The sequence below is a fragment of the Scyliorhinus torazame genome, chromosome 12, assembly GCF_047496885.1.
Source record: "Scyliorhinus torazame isolate Kashiwa2021f chromosome 12, sScyTor2.1, whole genome shotgun sequence".
NCBI classification, from domain to species: domain Eukaryota; kingdom Metazoa; phylum Chordata; class Chondrichthyes; order Carcharhiniformes; family Scyliorhinidae; genus Scyliorhinus; species Scyliorhinus torazame.
This window is the reverse complement of record NC_092718.1, coordinates 80,022,437-80,039,266: the sequence shown is the minus strand read 5'-3', so window position 1 is coordinate 80,039,266 and position 16,830 is coordinate 80,022,437. Positions and strand designations below refer to the sequence as shown.

The 16,830-nt window shown below is 50.8% G+C and overlaps 1 protein-coding gene across 1 annotated transcript in view; it reads right to left on the bottom strand.

Annotated features, from left to right (window-relative positions):
• LOC140387062 (sialoadhesin-like) overlaps positions 1-16,830 on the bottom strand; it is a 185,835-nt gene that overhangs the window by 70,452 nt on the left and 98,553 nt on the right. The gene's annotated exons all lie outside the window — the stretch shown is intronic.

The following is a 16,830-nucleotide window of genomic DNA, read 5'->3' as shown; positions in this document are numbered from 1 at the left end:
CCCACTTCCCTTTACAGCTGACAGTGAATGTCCCTTTAGAGAACACAATAAAAGGCCGCCACCTTTTGTGGAACCTCTCAATTGCATCCCGTAATATATATTGAATTTTCTCAAGATGCAAAAACTCCCTGATATCCCCCAGCCACACCGAGGGATTGGTTGGAGAAGCTGACTTCCATTCCAACAGAAACCGCCTGCGATCGATCAACGAAGCAAAGGCTTCCCGCCTGCGTCTCCGGCAGGTCTGACTCCTCAAATAGGGCTGCGAGGGGACTGAGCTCCAAATCCATCTGTACAATCTCCGACATGTTGCTGAAGAAGGAGACCCAAAATCTCACCAGCTCAGGTCAGGCCCAGAACATATGCAGATGGTTTGCTGGGCCCCTCCCACACCGCTCACACTTATCTTTCACCGCCTCAAACACCCGACTCAACCTAACCCCCGTGAAGTGTGTCCGATGTACCACCTTCAGCTGTATTGACCCCAGTCTCGCGTGTGAAGAAAATTGCGTTTACCATTTGCAAGACCTCACACCATGCCCTCTCCTCCAATTCCACCCCCAACTCCTCCTCTCACTTGGCCTTCACCCTCTCTGGAGATGCAGCATCCTCCACTATTATCCGCCCATAAATTCCAGAGGTGCTCCCCTCTTCCAGCCCCACAAATGTCAAAACCCTTTCCAAGAGTGGTGTTGCTACCAGAAAAGACAGGAAAACCTTCCTCCCAATGTCCCTCACCTGAAGATATCTCGACCATTCCTCCTGTGAAAGTCCAAACTTCTCTGATAGCTCCTCCAGACTCGCGGACCCCCCCCCCCCCCCCTCCAGAAACAAGCCCACTATACCACTTACCAAGCCCCGAAACCTGGCATCCAGTCTCGCCGGCTCACAAATATGATTATCACAAATTGACGTCCGCTTTGAGATTCTACCTAATTTAAAATGCTGCCAAAATGGACACCAAATTTTCACTGTCGCGACTCCCGCCGCATTACCTGGATACTTCCCGGAGAGAGCGGCAGCGAGACGGTCGCTGCAGACGCGTCCCCTTCAGGAGCCGCACTTCATCCTAACTCACACTGCCTCAGAATCCTCAAACAAACCCACATCTTCTTCCTGTTTGCCATCCAATAATAGCAGATCAAGCTTGGCAACGCCTGGCCCCCCGACTGACGGTCCTTCTGCAGGATCATTCGTCGAATCTTAGCTACCATGCCAACCCAAATAAAGGAAAAGGCAGACTCTCTATTCCCGCAAAAAACGCCTTTGGCAAAAACACAGATTGGCATTGGAATAGGAACAGAAACTGTGACAAAATGTTCATCGTCACGGACTGCATCCGGCTTGCCAAGAAGAGAGGGAAGCTATCCCACCTCTGCCAGCCTGCCAAGGACAGGGGAGGCTACCCCACCTAAGTCGGTCAGCCTTAACCCTATTTACCTGACTCCTAAAGTTCAACTTACGAAGCCGAGCCCAGTCCCGTGCTACCTGCACCCATAAATACCTTAAATGAGTGCTCGTTAAACAAAATGGCAACACCCACAAATTTGCTCCCTTCTCCAACGGGGTGACCGAAAAACACTCACTCTTCTCCAGGTTTAACTTACACTCAGCGAACGCACTGAACCACTTCAACACCAACATTATGCCCCCATTGTGGGGACCGTGTCTGAAATGTACAGTAACAGATCATCAGCATACAGGAACAACCTATGTTCCATTCCCCCTCCCCCCTCAAAATCACTCTCCACTCTCCCAAATTCTTCTACTCGATGGCCAAAGGCTTTATCGCGAAAACAAATAAGAGCGGTGGTCATAGGGCACCCTGCCTCATTTCCCTGTGCAGTTGGAAATACTTTGAATTCATATTATTCGTGCGAAAACTGGCCTTTGGTTCTTTGTATAACAGTCTCACCCACGATACAAACTTGGACCCAATCCCAAACCGCTCCTAAACCGCAAATAGATACTTCCACTCTACCCTATTGAAGGCCTTCTCCACATCCAGAGCCACGAAAACCTCCTGCTGTTCCCTCTGGCAGGGAGAGAATTACATTCAACAGGCATTGCACATTAGAGGACAACCACCTACCCTTCACAAACCCTGTTTGATTCGGCCCAACTGTGCTCAGGAGACAGTCCTCTAACCGGAGCACCAGCACCTTTGCCAGGATCTTTGCATCTAAGTGCAGTAACAAAATTGGCCAATACAACCCGCAACTCACCAGGTCTTTCTCCTTCTACAGAAGGAATGATATGGATGCTTGCATCTTCGTCTCCAAGAGCGACCTCCAGGCCATTGAGCCCTCAAATGCTTCCACTAACAAACGACCTCCAGGCCATTGAGCCCTCAAATGTTTCCACTAACAACGGTACCAGTCGATGGACAAACTTTTTCTAAAATTCCATGGGGAACCCATCTGGCTCCAGCGCCTTACCCGTCTGCATCTTTCCAATTGCCTTACTAGGGTCCTCCACCCCCAGTGGCTCCTCTAATCCTTCCTGATCATCCTCCTCAAGAAACTCCCCCATGTCCAACTCATCCTACAGTGGTTCTGACCTGTATAACTTTTCATCACCATAGAATTTACAGTGCAGAAGGAGGCCATTCGGCCCATCGAGTCTGCACCGGCTCTTGGAAAGAGCACCCTACCCAAGGTCCACACCTCCACCCTATCCCCATAACCCAGTAACCCCACCCAACACTAAGGGCAATTTTGGACACTAAGGGCAATTCTGGACACTAAGGGCAATTTATCATGGCCAATCCACCTAACCTGCACACCTTTGGACTGTGGGAGGAAACCGGAGCACCCGGAGGAAACCCACGCAGACACGGGGAGAATGTGCAGACACCGCACAGACAGTGAACCAAGCCGAGAATCGAACTTGGGACCCTGGAGCTGTAAAGCAATTGTGCTAACCACAATGCTAACGTGCTGCCCCTCATAGAACGCCTTAAACACCGCATTAACCTTCTCTGGTGCAGCCACTATTCTATTACTTTATGCAATATATATATTACTCTTTGAACCAGCCAAGTTGATGAAATAAACAATGGTCTTCTATAATGATGTACTAATTTAATGAGTAATATAAATCATATTCTGTCAGTCCTTTGTACTTAATATTCAACTGGCAAAAGCAAAAACATATAGTAAAGATAACTAATTAACTATCCAATGTAATAGTGAAATAACTTATAACTTCTCTCTCTCTCTAGCTAATCTAGGTATGTCTGTTCACTCTCCTGAAGAACACACTCAGAAAGAGCGGGAAAATGTTTCTTATACCAACTGATAGTGAGACATCTAGTGTTGAATTGACTGTACTACATTTACATACATTGATCATGTATATAAATATACAGAGATTACTACAGCCACCAGGACACCTCCCACATCCAACACCTGAACAATCTCTAGGGGAGCTGTTTGCCATCCCAACTGACCAGTCAACAGGTGACTGGCCTTCTCCCATATTCGTATATCAGTCCCTGTGTGTGCCGCACCTGGTGCACTGCCTTATCTATTATCGCCAGGTTAAACTGCATCTGCAATACCTTCCTTCTAGCCAATAACTCCTGGATGGTATCCTCCGCAGATTTACTGTCCATCACTAGAATCTATCCCACCACCCCAGGCGTTCAACCCTGGCCTCCCTACACCTTAAATGCAATTTTCTCTCCTCGCATCACCGCCCCGTAACACAACGGCGGGACCTCCCCATTCTTATTAAACCCAACATATTCAATAATTGGCCTCGCCATTAATTATCCCTAGATCTAAGCTCCAGGCCGGCCACCCTTCCAGCGCCACACCTGCCAGGGTGAGGCATGAGCCAAAATTACAATTGCAGAATATTCTGCGCTCCTCAGAGGGTCAGTACTGAGGGAGTGTTGCACTGTCAGTGAGTCAGTACTGAGGGAGTGCTGCATTGTCAGAGGGTCAATACTGAGGGAGTGCTGCGCTGTCAGTGAGTCTGCACTGAGGGAGTGCTGCACTGTCAGTGGGTCAGTACTGAGGAGGTGCTGCACAGTCAGAGGTTCAGTACTGAGGGCCTGCTGCACTGTCAAAGCATCAGTACTGAGAGAGCGCTGCACTGTTGGAGCGTCAGTACTGAGAGAGTGCTGCACTGTCAGAGCGTCAGTACTGAGAGAGCGCTGCACTGTCAGAAAGTCAGTACTGACGGAGTGCTGCACTGTCAGAGGGTCAGTACTGATGGAGTGCTGCACTGTCAGAGGGTCAGTACTGAGGGAGTGCTGCACTGTCAGAGGGTCAGTACTGAGGGAGCGCTGCACTGTCGGAGGGTAAGTACTGAGGGAGTGCTGCCATGTCAAAGCGTCAGTACTGAGAGAGCGCTGCACTGTCGGAGCGTCAGTACTGAGGGAGTGCTGCACTGTCAGAGAGTCAGTACTGAGAGAGTGCTGCACTGTCGGAGCGTCAGTACTGAGAGAGCGCTGCACTGTCGGAGCGTCAGTACTGAGAGAGTGCTGCACTGTCGGAGCGTCAGTACTGAGAGAGCGCTGCACTGCCAGAGGGTCAGTACTCAGGGAGTGCAGCACACTCGCAGGGTCTTTCGGGGGAGGTGCTAGATAGCTTTCAGTCAACATGGGAAAATGCTGAAAGTCAATATCAAAAGCTATCAGGGCAGTGAGGAGTGAAATATTTGATCAGTTTGTGAAGAAATCCTTTGTGTGATTAGCTCATCCTCTCAACTTCCCTCAACTAAATCCTGATTTAAATCAGCAGCTGTTATTCTGATGACCTTACTCACTGTGTCAGTGTGTCAGTGTGTGGTGAGTAACTGGAAGCTATTGTAACGATTGTGCAGCCACAACAGTTTCAGTCTTGGTCACCTCCATCCTGGGTGGGATTCTCTGGTCCGCCAGCCTTGTGTTCCTGAGTGGCTCATCCTCACCATCAGCGCCACCTGCCAATCTGACTTCCCATTGTGGACGCCCCACACTGCCGGGTGACCTGTGGGTATGGCCTTGCTGCCAGCAGAGAATTCGGCCCCCTTTCCTCTTCCATTCCTGCCCTCTCTCACTCTCTCTCCCCTTCTCTCCTGCTCCCCTTACCGTCTCACTCTCGATCACCTCTCTCTCCATTTCTCTCTCCCACTTGCTCCTCTTTCTCAACACTGAGTTCTGCTCTCCCACTCTCTCCTTCTCTTCTTCTTCTCGCTCTCTCTCTCTCTCTGACTCTCTTTTTGCTCCCCTATGTGTCTGTGTCTCTTTCACTCTCTCTTTCCCAGTCTCCTGCTCCTTCTCTTCCAATCATTTTCTCTGTTCTTCCCTCTCTCACTCCCTCCTTCCCTATTTCTCTCTCTCTGGTTACTGAGCCTCCTGCCACTGGAAACTCATTATTGACTCTGTCCAAACCCCTCATCATTTTGAACGTTTCAATTCAATCTCCTCGTGAACATTCTCTGCTGTAAGGGAAACAATCCCATCTTCTCCCAGTCTCTCCAAATTAACTGATGTCCCTCATCGCTGGGAACCTTTCCAGTAAATCTCCTCCGTACCCTCTCCAAGGACCTGACATCCTTCCTAGTATGAAACGCCCAGAGTTGGAGGCAGTTCTCCAGCTGGTATTGAACCATGCAGAGAAAGAGAAAGAGATGGTCACGAAGAGATGGTGACAGAAACATGAGAGAAAGATGGAGAGAGATGGAAAAAGAGACAGAATTAAAGACAGCGAAGAAGCAGTAAATAGATTATCGGGAATGCGAAGGGCCTATCTATCAGTTCATAAAACCATAGAATCTAACAGCACCAGAGGAGGCCATTCGGACATTGTACCACTGCTGGCCTTTTGAAAGATCTATCCAATTACTACCCACTCTCCGCCCTGCTCTTTCCCTCCCCACCCTAATCTCCCTGTAAATGTTCCTCTTCCAGTATTTCTCCAATGACCCCTTGACAAGTTCCTGTTGAATCTGTTTCCACCGCCCTTTCAGGCAGCACCTTCCAGATCACAACAACTCGCTCCGTGTGAAATAAAAATTTGCCTTATCTCGCCCCCCTCTGGTTCTTTTCACGATACTCTTCAATCTGTGTCTCGTCTGGTTACTGAGACTCCTTCCACTGGGAGCCACTTTCTTCTTATCGACTCTATCCTGCACAATCGTATCAACTGGAGATATAATGTGAACCTGTCACTTACCTGTGTTCGGAGCGATGGGGCTGTATTCACCAGCAAAAGTGCATTGGAAACATCAACAACCCAAACTCAGGCTGATGTAAAACAGCGCGGAGCTGTGGGTTCACTTCGGGATGTCCAAGTCTTGTCTGGAGCTGAACTTCAGGCTGTGATTTCAGTGGCAAAGGGAGGAGGGGGGGAAGTGAGATGAGGAAGTTACTGATTTTAATATCTCGGTAAGAAGCTGTCACTTTCATTAATGTACAGGCGAAGTACACTTAAAGTGAGAGTCAGATTAAGAAGTTTTAACAAATATATTATTGATCAATATAAAAAATATATTAATGAAGACAAAAACAAACCACAAAACAGAACGACCAACCAAAAACAACAGCATCAACCCCATCCCACTTCCCTTTACAGCTGACAGTGAATGTCCCTTTAGAGAACACAATAAAAGGCCGCCATCTTTTGTGGAACCTCTCAATTGCATCCCGTAATATATATTGAATTTTCTCAAGATGCAAAAACTCCCTGATATCCCCCAGCCACACCGAGGGATTGGTTGGAGAAGCTGACTCCCATTCCAACAGAAACCGCCTGCGAACGATCAACGAAGCAAAGGCTTCCCGCCTGCGTCTCCGGCAGGTCTGACACCCCAAATAGGGCTGCGAGGGGACTGAGCTCCAAATCCATCTGTACAATCTCCGACATGTTGCTGAAGAAGGAGACCCAAAATCTCACCAGCTCAGGTCAGGCCCAGAACATATGCAGATGGTTTGCTGGGCCCCTCCCACACCGCTCACACTTATCTTTCACCGCCTCAAACACCCGACTCAACCTAACCCCCGTGAAGTGTGTCCGATGTACCACCTTCAGCTGCATTGACCCCAGTCTCGCGTGTGAAGAAGATTGCGTTTACCATTTGCAAGGCCTCACACCATGCCCTCTCCTCCAATTCCACCCCCAACTCCTCCTCTCACTTGGCCTTCACCCTCTCTGGAGATGCAGCATCCTCCACTATTATCCGCCCATAAATTCCAGAGGTGCTCCCCTCTTCCAGCCCCACAAATGTCAAAACCCTTTCCAAGAGTGGTGTTGCTACCAGAAAAGACAGGAAAACCTTCCTCCCAATGTCCCTCACCTGAAAATATCTCGACCTTTCCGCCTGTGAAAGTCCAAACTTCTCTGATAGCTCCTCCAGACTCGCGGACCCCCCCCCCCTCCAGAAACAAGCCCACTATACCACTTACCAAGCCCCGAAACCTGGCATCCAGTCTCGCCGGCTCACAAATATGATTATCACAAATTGACGTCCGCTTTGAGATCCTACCTAATTTAAAATGCTGCCAAAATGGACGCCAAATTTTCACTGTCGCGACTCCCGCCGCATTACCTGGATACTTCCCGGAGAGAGCGGCAGCGAGGCGGTCGCTGCAGACGCGTCCCCTTCAGGAGCCGCACTTCATCCTAACTCACACTGCCTCAGAATCCTCAAACAAATCCACATCTTCTTCCTGTTTGCCATCCAATAATAGCAGATCAAGCTTGGCAACGCTTGGCCCCCCGACTGACGGTCCTTCTGCAGGATCATTCGTCGAATCTTAGCTACCATGCCAACCCAAATAAAGGAAAAGGCAGACTCTCTATTCCCGCAAAAAACGCCTTTGGCAAAAACACAGGTTGGCATTGGAATAGGAACAGAAACTGTGACAAAATGTTCATCTTCACGGACTGCATCCGGCTTGCCAAGAAGAGAGGGAAGCTATCCCACCTCTGCCAGCCTGCCAAGGACAGGGGAGGCTACCCCACCTAAGTCGGTCAGCCTTAACCCTATTTACCTGACTCCTAAAGTTCAACTTACGAAGCCGAGCCCAGTCCCGTGCTACCTGCACCCATAAATACCTCAAATTAGTGCTCGTTAAACAAAATGGCAACACCCACAAATTTGCTCCCTTCTCCAACGGGGTGACCGAAAAACACTCACTCTTCTCCAGGTTTAACTTACACTCAGCGAACGCACTGAACCACTTCAACACCAACATTATGCCCCCATCGTGGGGACCGTGTCTTAAATGTACAGTAACAGATTGTCATGATATTCACGTGTACATCACAACACATACATAATGATAGTCAGAGCAACGGACCAATTAGCACACATAACACGACAGCCAATCACAGACAAGAGCATACACAGTACAAAACAAGAAACACAACACTTCCTGGGCAGTCCATCAGGAGACGGCACAGGGCCAGGACCTCAAAGCAAGACACTCACACAGTCACCATGTGCTGAGTACCAAGTTCATTGTATAAATAGTTTAACAGAATAAAACTGCGTTGTACCAATCGCAACCGTGTTGGTTCATCTGTATCTCAGAGCACCCAACACTTCATGGTACCAGAAGTGAATCGAGACCTAACCGCAAATCTGCCATCCTTTGCCATGGACACCCTCTACAAACCGCAGCCGTTGCAAGTCACTGGGAACCTGGGCATAAATTGGACGCTCTTCAAGCCGCGCTTCGAACTCTTCATGCAAGCCAATGAAAAACAGGGCGCCTCAGACAAAACGAAGATTGCCATCCTCCTCACCACCGCAGGTCAGCATGCCATCCATGTATATAACTCCCTGGTGTTCGCGGAAGGTGAGGACAAATCTAAGTATGACACGGTCCTCCTCAAGCTCGACCAACACTTCAATGTTGAGGTCAACGAGAGCTTTGAGAGGTATGTCTTCCAGCAGCGCCTGCAAGGTCAGGATGAGCTCTTTCAGTCCTTCCTGACGCATCTCCGCATACTTGCGCAGTCCTGCGGTTACGACACCACCTCAGAGTCCGTGATCCGGGACCAGATCGTTTTTGGGGTTGCCTCCGGCAGCCTACGCCAGCAGCTTCTAAAAATAAAAGGCCTGACCTTAGCATCTCCAGTTGAAGCCTGTGTCCTGCACGAGAACGCGACTAGCCGCTATGCCCAATTTCAGGCGACCGAATCGGCACGGAGGAGGTCCTACGCGACCGGATCGGCGAGCCAGGCGACCCACGAGGCCGAACGGGTCCAGGCGATCGAGTTTCTCCCGGCCCGCGGCCCGGACGAGGGCGGCCGTTTCGCGTGCTGTTCGAGGCCTCCCGCGTTTGTGCGCGCCAAAACCTACGGCAACACTGAGGGACGTGATGTGCAGGCGCGCCCGACACAAGACCGAACTGCGCATGCGCAGTGGCGCAACGAACGTCGTGACATCACGACGTGCGGCAACTGTGGAGCTGCACATTTAAAAGGGCAATGTCGTGCAAAAAGCCGACAATGCCTACGCTGTGGCAAGGTGGGCCACTACGCTGCTTACTGTCGAGCGGCTCAACCTGTTCATCTTCCGCATCACCGACAACCTCGCAGGAATGTGCGGACCATTCAGCCTCCACATCACAACATCCAAACCAATGTCACAGATGACCAAGACGCTTTCCGGGTTGCGGTCATTGATGGGAACCGTGTCAACACCATCAATCCGGGCGATGAATGGTGTGCCACCCTGACGGTCAACCCGAATTCGTCGCCCACCTAATAGACTGGACTTATGAGACTGTTTACATGTTGAACTTTTGCAACCACTGTTTTAACATGTCTATGTTTTTCTCGTTACAGGCATTCGTTTTATCATTCCAAATTTCCACGTTGTTTTTCTTTTTGTTATGGTACAACCTCGTTATTATGTCACACCCGACATCACCCCTTGTATATAGTTAAGCCTCATGTACATGCTGTAAATATGACGCACACACACACATTTAGCTGCACTCAGGACACATTTATATTTATAACCACGTAGGCACATAATCTTGTAAAAAAAGGGGGATGTCATGATATTCAAGTGAACATCACAACACATACATAATGATAGACAGAGCAACGGACCAATTTGCACACATAACACGACAGCCAATCACAGACAAGAGCAGACACAGTACAAAACAAGAAACACAACACTTCCTGGGCAGTCCATCAGGAGACGGCAGAGGGCCAGGACCTCAAAGCAAGACACTCACACAGTCACCATGTGCTGAGTACCAAGTTCATTGTATAAATAGTTTAACAGAATAAAACTGCGTTGTACCAATCGCAACCGTGTTGGTTCATCTGTATCTCAGAGCACCCAACACTTCACAGATCATCAGCAGACAGGGACAACCTATGTTCCATTCCACCTCCTCCCTCAATATCCCTCTCCACTCTCCCGAATTCTTCTACTCGATGGCCAAAGGCTTTATCGCTAAAACAAATAAGAGTGGTGGTCATCGGGCACCCTGCCTCATTTCCCTGTGCAGTTGGAAATACTTTGAATGCATATTATTCGTGCAAAAACTGGCCTTTGGTTCTTTGTATAACAGTCTCACCCACGATACAAACTTGGACCCAATCCCAAACCGCTCCTAAACCGCAAACAGATACTTCCACACTACACTATTGAAGGCCTTCTCCACATCCAGAGCCACAAAAACCTCCTGCTGTTCCCTCTGGAAGGGAGAGAATTACATTCAACAGGCATTGCGCATTAGAGGACAACCACCTACCCTTCACAAACCCTGTTTGATTCGACCCAACTGTGCTCAGGAGACAGTCCTCTAACCGGAGCACCAGCACCTTTGCCAGGATCTTTGCATCTAAGTTCAGTAACAAAATTGGCCAATACAACCCGCAATTCACCAGGTCCTTCTCCTTCTACAGAAGGAATGATATGGATGCTTGCATCTTCGTCTCCAGGAGCGACCTCCAGGTCATTGAGCCCTCAAATGCTTCCACTAACAACGGTACCAATTGATCGACCAAACATTTTCTAAAATTCCTGCGGGGACCAATCTGGCTCCGGCGCCTTACCCGTCTGCATCTTTCCAATTGCCTTACTAGGGTCCTCCACCCCCAGTGGCTCCTCTAATCCTTCCTGATCATCCTCCTCAAGAAACTCCCCCAGGTCCAACTAATCCTACGGTGGTTCTGACTTGTATAACTTCTCATAGAACGCCTTAAACACTGCATTAACCTTCTCTGGTGCAGTCTCTGTTATATTACTTTGCGTAATATATATATTACTCTTTGAACCAGCCAAGTTGATGAAATAAACTATAGTTTTCTTTTAAAGATGAACTAATTTAATGAGTAATATAAATAATATTATGTGAGTCCTTTGTACTTAATACTCAACTGGCAAAAGAAAAAACATACAGGAAAGATAACTAATTAATTATACAATAAAATAATGAAATAACTGATAACTTCTCTCTCTCTCTAGCTAATCTAGGTCTTGTCTGTTCACTCTCCTGAAGAACACACTCTCAGAAAGAGCGGGAAAATGTTTCTTATACCATCTAATAGTGAGACATCTAGTGTTGAATTAACTGTACTACATTTACATACATTGATCATGTATATAAATATACAGAGATTACTACAGCCACCAGGACACCTCCCATATCCAACACCCGAACAATCTCTAGGGGAGCTGTTTGCCATCCCAACTGACCAGTCAACAGGTGACTGGCCTTCTCCCATATTCGTATATCAGTCCCTTTGTGTGCCGCAGCTGGTGCACTGCCTTATCTATTATCGCCAGGTTAAACTGCATCTGCAATACCTTCCTTCTAGCCAATAGCTCCTGGATGGGATCCTCCGCATATTTACTGTCCATCTCAAGAATCTATCCCACCCGGCGTTCAACCCTGGCCGCCCTACACCTTAAATGCAATTTAATCTCCTTGCACCGGCGGTGGGACATCCCCATTCTTATTAAACAAAACATATTCAATAATTGGCCTCGCCATTAATTATGCCTACATCTAAGCTCCAGGCCGGACCCCTTCCTGCACGACACCTGCCAGGGTGAGGCGTGAGCCAAAATTACAATTGCAGAATATTCTGCGCTCCTCAGAGGGTCAGTACTGGGGAAGTGCTGCACTGTCAGTGGGTCAGTACTGAGGGAGTGCTGCACTGTCAGATGGTCAGTACTGAGGGAAAGCTGCACTGTCAGTGGGTCAGTACTGAGGGAGTGCTGCACTGTCAGAGGGTCAGTACTGAGGGAGTGCTGCACTGTCAGAGGGTCAGTACTAAGGGAGAACTGCACTGTGAGAGGGTCAGTACTAAGGCAAGTGCTGCACTGTCAGAGGGTCAGTATTGAGGGAGTGCTGTACTGCCAGAGGGTCAGTACTGAGGCAAGTGCTGCACTGTGAGAGGGTCAGTATTGAGGGAGTCCTGTACTGCCAGAGGGTCAGTACTGAGGCAAGTGCTGCACTGTGAGAGGGTCAGTACTGAGGGAGTGCTGCACTGTGAGAGGGTCAGTACTGAGGGAGAGCTGCACTGTCAGAGGGTCAGTACTGAGGGAGTGCTGCACTGTCAGAGGGTCAGTACTGAGGGTGTGCTGCACTGTGAGAGGGTCAGTACTGAGGGAGTGCTGCACCGACCGAGGGTCAGTACTGAGGGAGTGCTGCACTGTTGGACGGTCAGAACTGAGGGAGTGCTGCACTGTCAGATGGTTAGTACTGAGGGAGTGCTGCACTGTCAGAGGGTCAGTACTGAGGGCTTGCTGTACTGTCAGAGGGTCAGTACCGAGGGAGTGCTGCACTGTCAGAGGGTCAGAATTGAGCGAGTGCTGCACTGTTAGAGGTTCAGTACTGAGGGAGTGTGCACTGTCGGTGGGTCAGTGTGGAGGGAGCGCCGCACTGTCAGAGGGTTTGAAATGAGGGAGCGTTGCACTGTCAGAGGGTCAGTACTGAGGGAGTGCTGCACTGCCAGAGGGTCAGTACTGAGGGAGTGCTGCACTGTCAGAGGGTCAGTACTGAGGGAGTGCTGCACTGTCAGAGGGTCAGTACTGAGGGAGTGCTGCACTGCCAGAGGGTCAGTACTGAGGGAGTGCTGCACTGTCAGAGGGGCAGTACTGAGGGAGTGCTGCACTGACAAAAGTCAGAACTGAGGGAATGCTGCACTGTCAGAGGGCCAGTACTGAGGGAGTGCTGCACTGTCAGAGGGTCAGTACTGAGGGCGTGCTGTACTGTCAGAGGGTCAGTACTGAGGGAGTGCTGCACTGTAAGAGGGTCAGAATTGAGCGAGTGCTGCACTGTTAGAGGTTCAGTACTGAGGGAGTGCTGCGCTGTCAGAGGGTCAGTACTGAGGAGATGCTGCACTGTCAGAGAGTCAGTACTGAGGGTGTGCTGCACAGTTGCAGGGTCAGTACTGAGGGAGTGCTGCACTGTCAGAGGGTCAGTACTGAGGGAGTGCTACACTGTCGAAGGGTCAGTAGTGAGGGAGTGCTGCTCTGTCAGGGGGTCAGCACTGAAGGAGTGTTGCACTGTCAGAGGGTCAGTACTGAGGGAGTGCTGCACTGTCAGATGGTCAGTACTGAGTGAGTGCTGCACTGTTAGAGGTTCAGTACTGAGGGAGTGCCAAACTGTCGAAGGGTCGGTACTAAGGGAATGCTGCACTGTCCGAGGGTCAGTGCTGAGGGCGTGCTGCACTGTCAGATGGTCAGTACTGAGTGAGTGCTGCACTGTCAGAGGGTCAGGATCGAGGGAGTGCTGCACTGTCAGAGGGTCAGAATTGAGCGAGTGCTGCACTGTTAGAGGTTAAGTACTGAGGGAGTGCTGCACTGTCAGAGGGTGAGTACTGAGGGAGTGCTACACTGTTGAAGAGTCAGTACAGAGGGAATGCTGCACTGTCAGAGCGTTTGAACTGAGGGAGTGCTGCACTGTCAGAGGGGCAGTACTGAGGCAATGCTGCACTGTCAGAGGGTCAGTACTGAGGGAGTGCTGCACCGTCCGAGGCTCAGTACTGAGGGAGCGCTGCACTGTTGGACGGACAGTACTGAGGGAGTGCTGCACTGTCAGAGGGGCAGTACTGAGGCAGTGCTGCACTGTCAGAGGGTCAGTACTGAGGGAGTGCTGCACCGTCCGAGGCTCAGTACTGAGGGAGCGCTGCACTGTTGGACGGACAGTACTGAGGGAGTGCTGCACTGTCACAGGGTCAGTACTGAATGAGTGCTGCACTGTCAGAGGGTCAGTACCGAGGGAGTGCTGCACTGTCAGAGGGTCAGCACTGAGGGAGTGCTGCACTGTGAGAGGGTCAGTACTGAGGGAGAGCTGCACTGTCAGAGGGTCAGTACTGAGGGAGTGCTGCACTGTCAGAGGGTCAGTACTGAGGGTGTGCTGCACTGTGAGAGGGTCAGTACTGAGGGAGTGCTGCACCGACCGAGGGTCAGTACTGAGGGAGTGCTGCACTGTTGGACGGTCAGAACTGAGGGAGTGCTGCACTGTCAGATGGTTAGTACTGAGGGAGTGCTGCACTGTCAGAGGGTCAGTACTGAGGGCTTGCTGTACTGTCAGCGGGTCAGTACCGAGGGAGTGTTGCACTGCCAGAGGGTCAGAATTGAGCGAGTGCTGCACTGTTAGAGGTTCAGTACTGAGGGAGTGTGCACTGTCGGTGGGTCAGTGTGGAGGGAGTGCTGCACTGTCAGAGGGTCAGTAGTGAGGAGATGGTGCACTGTCAGAGGGTCAGTACTGAGGGAGTGCTGCACTGTCAGATGGTCAGTACTGAGGGAGTGCTGCACTGTCAGAGGGTTTGAAATGAGGGAGCGTTGCACTGTCAGAGGGTCAGTACTGAGGGAGTGCTGCACTGCCAGAGGGTCAGTACTGAGGGAGTGCTGCACTGTCAGAGGGTCAGTACTGAGGGAGTGCTGCACTGTCAGAGGGTCAGTACTGAGGGAGTGCTGCACTACCAGAGGGTCAGTACTGAGGGAGTGCTGCACTGTCAGAGGGGCAGTACTGAGGGAGTGCTGCACTGACAAAAGTCAGAACTGAGGGAATGCTGCACTGTCAGAGGGCCAGTACTGAGGGAGTCCTGCACTGTCAGAGGGTCAGTACTGAGGGCGTGCTGTACTGTCAGAGGGTCAGTACTGAGGGAGTGCTGCACTGTAAGAGGGTCAGAATTGAGCGAGTGCTGCACTGTTAGAGGTTCAGTACTGAGGGAGTGCTGCACTGTCAGAGGGTCAGTACTGAGGAGATGCTGCACTGTTAGAGGGTCAGTACTGAGGGAGTGCTGCACTGTCAGAGAGTCAGTACTGAGGGTGTGCTGCACAGTTGCAGGGTCAGTACTGAGGAGATGCTGCACTGTCAGAGGGTCAGTACTGAGGGAGTGCTGCACTGTCAGAGAGTCAGTACTGAGGGTGTGCTGCACAGTTGCAGGGTCAGTACTGAGGGAGTGCTGCACTGTCAGAGGGTCAGTACTGAGGGAGTGCTACACTGTCGAAGGGTCAGTAGTGAGGGAGTGCTGCTCTGTCAGGGGGTCAGCACTGAAGGAGTGTTGCACTGTCAGAGGGTCAGTACTGAAGGGGCACTGCACTGTCAGAGAGTCAGAATTGAGCGAGTGCTGCACTGTTAGAGGTTCAGTACTGAGGGAGTGCCAAACTGTCGAAGGGTCGGTATTAAGGGAATGCTGCACTGTCCGAGGGTCAGTGCTGAGGGCGTGCTGCACTGTCAGATGGTCAGTACTGAGTGAGTGCTGCACTGTCAGAGGGTCAGGATCGAGGGAGTGCTGCACTGTCAGAGGGTCAGAATTGAGCGAGTGCTGCACTGTTAGAGGTTAAGTACTGAGGGAGTGCTGCACTGTCAGAGGGTGAGTACTGAGGAGATGCTGCACTGTCAGAGAGTCAGTACTGAGGGTGTGCTGCACAATTGCAGGGTCAGTACTGAGGGAGTGCAGCACTGTCAGAGGTGAGTACTGAGGGAGTGCTACACTGTTGAAGAGTCAGTACAGAGGGAATGCTGCACTGTCAGAGCGTTTGAACTGAGGGAGTGCTGCACTGTCAGAGGGGCAGTACTGAGGCAATGCTGCACTGTCAGAGGGTCAGTACTGAGGGAGTGCTGCACCGTCCGAGGCTCAGTACTGAGGGAGCGCTGCACTGTTGGACGGACAGTACTGAGGGAGTGCTGCACTGTCAGAGGGGCAGTACTGAGGCAGTGCTGCACTGTCAGAGGGTCAGTACTGAGGGAGTGCTGCACCGTCCGAGGCTCAGTACTGAGGGAGCGCTGCACTGTTGGACGGACAGTACTGAGGGAGTGCTGCACTGTCACAGGGTCAGTACTGAATGAGTGCTGCACTGTCAGAGGGTCAGTACCGAGGGAGTGCTGCACTGTCAGAGGGTCAGCACTGAGGGAATGTTGCACTGTCAGATGGTCAGTACTGAAGTGGCGCTGCACTGTCAGAGAGTCAGAATTGAGCGAGTGCTGCACTGTTAGAGGTACAGTACTGAGGGAGTGCTGCACTGTCAGAGGGTCAGTACTGAGGGAGTGCTACACTGTCAGAGGGTCAGTACTGAGGGGGCGCTGCACTGTCAGAGGGTCAGAATTGAGCGAATGCTGCATTGTTAGAGGTTCAGTACTGAGGGAGTGCTGCACTGTCAGAGGGTCAGTATCGAGGGAGTGCTGCACTGTCAGAGGGTTCGAACTGAGCGAGTGCTGCACTGTCAGAGGGGCAGTACTGAGGGAGTGCTGCACTGTCAGATGGTCAGTACTGAGGGAGTGCTGCACTGTCAGAGGGTCAGTACTGAGGGCGTGCTGTACTGTCAGAAGGTCAGTACTGAGGGAGTGCTGCACTATTGGACGGTCAGTACTGAGGGAGTGCTGCACTGTCAGATGGTCAGTACTGA